A 6,628-nucleotide genomic window follows, 5' to 3' on the forward strand; every position below is an offset into this window, starting at 1 on the left:
TTCTGGCTCTTGTCAGCAAAGTTGCTCCAGGCAAAGTCAGTGCTTCCTGTTATTTTAAACTGTTTAATTTAGCTTGTGTTGTGGGAGTGTTAATTTTTATTTGTCTGTTTTCTTGCACTTTTAGGAAGGGACGTTCGTTTAAACGCTACCACTTCTGGTCAAACTGTGGTTTCTAGTGGAGAAGTGAGACTGATTCTATGAGTATTTAATAAATTATATTAAACCTTGACCTTGTCTGACCACATTTTGTGCAACACTACCAACATGAAATTGTTCTTGTTTTATTTGGTATGTTGAGGACAGCTGTAACTTCAAGACTTCTACAAATCTCCCTGGGCCTCTATGGGAGGCAGGTGGATCATAAAGCACCTGTCAATTTTTTCTCATTGGTTCTTGCTGTAGCTCAAATGTGTTGCATAAAACAAATTAACCTTGTTGCATCTTGCTGAAGCTCAAACGTGCTGCGTAACACTAGAGCCCCTTTCACACAGTGCGTTGATCCTGGGAAATTGCCATAAGATTGCTAGAGTACCTTCTGTGTAAACGCAAACACGTCCTGGGACTGATGCCGGAATCAGTCCCGGAACGCGCCTTGTGTGAACAAAAGCCAGGACCAATGGTGTAAGGGCTGTGTCGTAGTGATGAAGCTGAGATAATTCGTCAGCTTAGTGCATAGGTCGACAACCCGTGGCTCTAGAGCCGCATGCGGCTCTTAAGCGCCACTCTAGTGGCTCCCTGGAGCTTTTTTAAAAATTTGAACATGGAAAAAGTATTTTGTTTTAATTTCTGTAGGAGGAAAAACATGACAAACAGTCTTAAAGTTTTTCAACATTGTAAAAATGTGTATAATAAATATTTAATTTCAACGTTTCTATCAACGAAGAATTTAGAACAAAATAGAAACGATTTACACGCCAGAATTTCTATTCGTAACATGTTTGCAGCGTTGAGTGATATAGCCAATCACAGACATGTGTTGATTTCTTGAACCCAATGGCCAATCAGAAGCATTTAAGAGACTCCCCTCACCGCTCAAAACTGACTTTTTTGTTCAGAGCTGAATTCTGTATGCTGGCAAATCCTCTAATTATAATGAACAAAGTGTGGATATTATGAAAGATTCATTGTGCAGTCAGCTTCATTGATAATTGTCGTGTCTTTTGAATAATGACTCTGGATTCGAACTGTGTGAACGTGTTTAATTTACTTCCTTTAGGCAACGTTTAACATAACAATATAACATATTGAATTTAGAACAACATAACAATTACAACATAACAATTTAGAACAACATAATTCATTGGCGCTTCCTCGTCGCACTTCCCGCGACATCATCTCCATTGCGCCAACCTCGAACACCATAGCAATGACACCACATCTCCCCTTTCTAAAGATCAAAGGGTAGACTACCTTTGTCTCAACAGACCTTAGAGGATTATTCTGACTATTTTGCTGGAAGGTCTGCTCCTATCTAATTAACATTTGTCTTCATATTTTGAACAATCTTTTTTTCTGTATGTACATTAAGTGGGCAATGCATTTGTAACTATAATGCAATAGTTAACCACACACACTTGTTTACAGGTTCAACCTTACAGGTTTCACGACCCGTCTCCCACACCTAGTTCTAGGTGTTGACACCAAGTCAGGAATGTCCTGCTCCTCTGATTCCTGAGTGACAGGGTGTGACTCAGAGAATGTATCCGAGGACCGATCTTGTATATCACTTTTATCCTCCTTAGCTGATGCTTGCAAAGGTACCAGATGGTGGCGGTTACGTCTCACAGTCCCATACTGCGTATTCACAAGGTAAGAGCGTGGAGCAAAGTGACTGGCAACAATCGTTCCTGATTCTTTAGCATCAGACACCCAGACTACTTCTCCTGGTTGTAGGTCCTCCTGGTCCTGAGTTTTCTAGCTCTGTGATGTTTATTGAAGCGCTCTGCATCCGCACTCTTTCTTCCCTTCTCTTTTATGAACATTGCATCAGTATCAGGGAGTGCTGGATCTAGCAACGATGAGAGTGTGGGCACAGTTGTTCGCAGCCTTCTTCCCATAAGAAGCTGAGCTGGGCTGTACCCATTCTGCAAGGGAGTAGCATGATATGTTAGGAGAGCAAGGTAAGGGTCATTAGCTTTCTTGAAAAGAGCCTTTATTGTCTTGACCGCACGTTCAGCCTCTCCATTGCTCTGGGGAAACTTTGGGCTGCTAGTAACGTGGACAAATCCATACGAAGCAGCAAAGGATGAAAATGAGTGCCCAGAGAATTGTGGCCCGTTGTCTGTAATTAGCGTCTCTGGAACTCCATGACGTGCGAATATGGACTTCATGTGGACAATGACGTCAGTAGACCTGCTGAGTGATAACTGAGCAATCTCCACATACCTGGAATAGTAGTCCTCCACAAGCAGGTACGTTTTAGTTCCCAGCATGAATAAATCAGCCCCTAACCTTTGCCAGGGTCTGTCTGGAAACTGAGTGGGCATGAGTGGTTCTTTTGGCTCCTTGAGGCATGTCCTGCAGTTGAGCACCATTTCCTTCAGCTGATTACTTAACACTGGCCACCATACTGAGAGCATCCAGAACTTGAGATCCTAAGAGACTCAGTAATGGCCTGTGGTCAGTTTCCAATTCAAAATGTTTGCCAATGTTTGCCAATGAGAAAGTCCTTGAATCTTTCGATTGCCCATGTGAGCCCCAAGGCTTCTTTTTCCACTTGAGCGTATCTCTGCTCGGTCTGAGTAAGAGATCTTGATGCATTAGCTATTGGCTTCCAACCTTCTGGCCACCTCTGCAGTAGGACGGCTCCCAGTCCGTAGGACGAAGCATCCGCTGACACTTTACAGTCTCTATTGCGTCATAGATGGCCAGAACAGGGGGGGGGGACGACAGTGCGTCTTTCAGAGCCTGGAACGCATTGGCTTGTTCAATGTCCCAAATCCAACAGTTCTTTTTCTACAGCAGGTCTCGGATAACTTTGTCTTTGTCTACCAGTTGGGGAATAAACTTCCCAAGCTGATTTACCATCCCCAGGAAGCTCCGCAATTCACTCACATTTGAGGGCTCCGTCATGTCCCTAATGGCTGCTGTTTTCATTGGGTCGGGACTAATACCATCGGCAGAAATAATGTGCAGATGTGCAATGCCCAGAAGTGCAGTGTGCATTTTTTTGATTATGTACACATCTTCCTCAGACTGTTTTTCACCTCTCTTCAGCAGCAGACTAGTAACTCCGACAACATCTAAGGGAACTTGCCCTGGACCTAGCAATGGCCTTGTTGCCTCCTTGAGGGTAGGTAGATCTTTATTAAAAATCTCCTCGAACACCTCTACTGGAATGACAGTGACATCCACGCCGGTATCAATCTTAAACGGCACACGTTTGTGTCCAATGTCCAAGTCCACCATCCATGGTTCCCCAGCACCTGTGATGCTGCCAAGAAATATAGGGTCCCCCTCACACACTTCACGCACAGTTTTTGATGATGTGCACACCCGCTTGTAGTGGCCTTTTTTCCCACAGGAGTGACATTTTACGTCATTTGCTGGACAGTCACGTTTTGCGTGAGCTGGGGAGCTACCACACTTATGGCACTGGTTGCTATTCATCTTGCTGGAGTGTGCTATATGTGATTTTAGTTTAGGACCATTTCCTTTTTGAGGTCTCCCCGCGTTATACTTTCCTTTGTACACTCTATCGACAGAGCCTGCATCTGCAGCAACAGTGTCTGTCAAACTTCTCAGCGCAGCTTGCTGTCGTTTCACCTCCTCACTTTGCCGCGCCATTGCGATTGCTTTTTCCAAGGTCAGCTCATGATCCAGCTGCATACGCTCTGAAAGCCGTCTGTCAGCCAACCCCACAACGAGCCGGTCCCGAATTAACTCGTCATGTAATGCTAAATAATTACAATGTTCGGCCAGAGCATACAAAGCTGTCACAATTGAATCAACTGTCTCATTTTCTTCCTGTTTACGCATATTGAAACGTGCCCGTTCGTAAATTACATTTCTCTTCCCAATGAAATGAGTCTCGAAACCTGCTTTTACTGCGTCATACTTTGTTTTGTCAGTGTCTGCCAGTGGTAACCCACGGAGAATATCATCCGCCTCATCTCCCATGCAGTAAATGAAAGTATTCACCTGGTTTTCATCTGAATTTTCTTGCAAGTTGCTAGCCCATCGGAACCGTTCAAACCTCCGGATCCATTTTGCCCATTGTTGTGGCTTAGAAAAGTCGAACGGCTCGGGCAGCCGTATGCTGAACGTAGCGCTCGGTCCCGCTGCTCTCAGTGCAGCGACCGCAATATCTCCGCCATCCATTTCAGCTCGCACGTTCTATCCACATATCCGGGCTTCGCAAGCAAAACTAAAGCAGGTAACACGTCAAACTACAGCACTTCTGACACCATGTCGTGTCTTTTGAATAATGACTCTGGATTCGAACTGTGTGAACGTGTTTAATTTACTTCCTTTAGGCAACGTTAAACATACATAACAATTCACTGGCGCTTCCTCGTCGCACTTCCCGTGACATCATCTCCATTGCGCCAACCTCGAACACCATAGCAACAACACCACAATAATAACAGAGATGTGTGAGATCGCGATGAACTGTCAGCTTTTTAGGAATTATTAAGAGAGCGCACTTTCCGCGCATTCAGTCATGCCAAACCATGCACGCAGTAAACTGCTTGCTTTTATGTTAAATTAACAGTGGTTTGCAGGGTTCTCAAGTCTCACGCATTGGCCGTGAGACACACGCAATTCAACCAGTTCACACGCTCACACGCCACACCATGTGTTTCTCACGCTGAAAAGGCAATGCCAACCAAGTTGTCCTGCAAGCTTTATATAACGTTGTATACGAGGCGCAGGCACACAAAGTGAAGTTTCCTGCCGCCAGCGCGTCCGTATCTCGGCCAGATTGCGTTCGTTACTAGGCAACATATGCGTGAAGTCCGCGAACACACGGAAGTTGACGGACATATTCTCGGCCACCGCGACATCGCGCGAACACACGTCGTCATGGAGAATGTAAGTTGGAAGAAAGCTCGCAAAACATTTTTAGGCTAGAACATTTAATATATAGCCCCTCGTATACATTACTGATGCAGTCAAAAACTCTAAAACTACTTTGCAACCAGGCCAGAAGCTTTGACTCAGTTTGGCTAGTTATCTGAAACTAAGGGAAATGTTATGGGAAGGAATTAAGATGTATTTCTTAATTTTATTTTAAATTATATATTATTCTGTATTAATAGTCTTTCTAGTTACATTAAGGCTACGTGTATTAAAGCAGAGTGCCCTGGGTAATATTTTATATCCTGTCAAAACATACTAATCATAGCCTAATCATTGCTATTGCATTTGTATTTTTCAAAGATGTCAGGGAAAAATGCAAAAAGATTTGTTTTTCCAAACTGTTTGAAACAATTTGTTATTTGTAATTTTGAAATATAACATTAAAGAGTAGGCCTATATTTGATGTGATGAATTGCTCTGTCATTTATCAGATTTACCAACTGCTATAATTTCAATTTGTGCTGGTTATTATGAACAATGGGTAAAATTGGGGGAGGGGGCGGGGCTCAATTAAGGCTCCTCCCCTAACCGCATGTGATCTCACTCCAAGCTTTTGATCAAACTTGAGAACCCTGGTGGTTTGTGTTTTAATGCTTTAATAACAAATCATTTATCAGGAGGATATGGTGGCGACACGTGGGCTAACTTGAAAGTATTTGGAGGTACAGAAAAAAGTCTATTTGCGTGCAAGCATGAGCGCTATTTCTTGAGAAATCGCAGATCATAAGCAAACTTAGACGCTGTGGAGATATTACACGTCACATCCTGACGTCACATGTCTTTACGGGGATGTGTGAAAAATTCCGGAAGATCACTGGCAGTGTGAATGAACCAAAATCAAACGATCCCGGGACACATTATCCGTATATTTTCCAGAATCTCGTGTGTGAAAGGGGCTTAGAATGAACCTCACTGGTTCTTGCTGAAGCTCAAATGTGCTGCATAATACATGAGAATGAACCTTATTCATTTTTGCTTAAGCTCAAATGTGCTGTATAACACTAGAATTAACCTCACTGGTTTTTGTTAAAGCTCACACATGCTGTGTAACACGAGAATGTCAATGTCACCTTTATTTATATAGCACTATTCAAACAACACAAGTTGACCAATGTGCTTTACATTCTCACTGAAAAATAGAAAGAGAAACATACTACAATAGTAATAGAATAAAAAATAAAAAAAACATTTAAGACGAATAAGCCATGGCAAACAGATATGTCTTAAGTTGTACTTTAAAAACATGTACAGAGTCAGCATCCTTAACATATGATGGCAAACTATTCCAAAGTCTTGGCACTACTACTGCAAAAGCCCGATCCCCTTTCTGGCTTAACTTAGTCCGTGGAATTTTCAGAAACTTTTGAGTTGATGATCTCAAGGTTCTTCCTGATTGATACTCTATTAACAGAGCTGATAAATAAGTCGGTGTAAGGTCATGGAGTGATTTATACACCAATAAAAGAAGTTTAAAATCAATTCTATATTGTACAGGAAGCCAATGTAGAGCGATCAAAGATGGAGTGATGTGTTCTCGTTTTTTAAT

The sequence above is a fragment of the Rhinichthys klamathensis genome, unplaced genomic scaffold, assembly GCF_029890125.1.
Source record: "Rhinichthys klamathensis goyatoka isolate OS25496 unplaced genomic scaffold, OSU_Roscu_1.1 h1tg000627l_1, whole genome shotgun sequence".
NCBI classification, from domain to species: Eukaryota; Metazoa; Chordata; class Actinopteri; order Cypriniformes; family Leuciscidae; genus Rhinichthys; species Rhinichthys klamathensis.